This window comes from Penaeus monodon, chromosome 30, assembly GCF_015228065.2.
Source record: "Penaeus monodon isolate SGIC_2016 chromosome 30, NSTDA_Pmon_1, whole genome shotgun sequence".
Classification (NCBI taxonomy): domain Eukaryota; kingdom Metazoa; phylum Arthropoda; class Malacostraca; order Decapoda; family Penaeidae; genus Penaeus; species Penaeus monodon.
In genome coordinates this window covers 2,258,484-2,258,944 of record NC_051415.1, presented here as the reverse complement: position 1 = coordinate 2,258,944, position 461 = coordinate 2,258,484, and the positions used below count along the sequence as shown (strand labels likewise).

Genomic DNA, 461 nt, shown 5'->3' with positions numbered 1-461 from the left:
TATGGACAATTAATCTCTCAAACAAAAAAATAAAGCCAATTATGGATATCGACGGAGATAATTCAGGATGGAGATTAAAGGAGCAGATCACGTCCACCTTTCTTCCTTCCTCCGCTGAGTTATAACCTCCTTCTGCGACGAGCGATGAGGCTTTTACCATATATCATAGCCTCTGGACTCCTCAACGTAGGAAGACTTTCGTGTTCTCGTTTACTAGCGGACGTATGCAGTTACAGGGAGTATCTGTGGAAGGTGTTTAAGTCTTCTTCTATTTGTTCAGCAGCTGAGGGACGACAAGGAAAACGGGGCAGTTTGTGCAAGGAATAACTTAGGTATTTTTTTCTGTGGCCGGCTTTTAACTTCTTTTTTGTGATGAGAATCGATAGTGATTTGTTTCTACTGCCTTTTGGCTTCTGTGGCGCTTATTCTCTTGATATGTTTTTTACTTTCTTATCAGTATG

General features: G+C 41.0%; 1 protein-coding gene across 1 annotated transcript in view; it reads right to left on the bottom strand.

The window, feature by feature from the left end:
- Window positions 1-461, bottom strand: part of LOC119592449 (protein CEPU-1-like) — a gene marked incomplete at its 5' end in the record, with an annotated part of 20,817 nt that overhangs the window by 11,509 nt on the left and 8,847 nt on the right.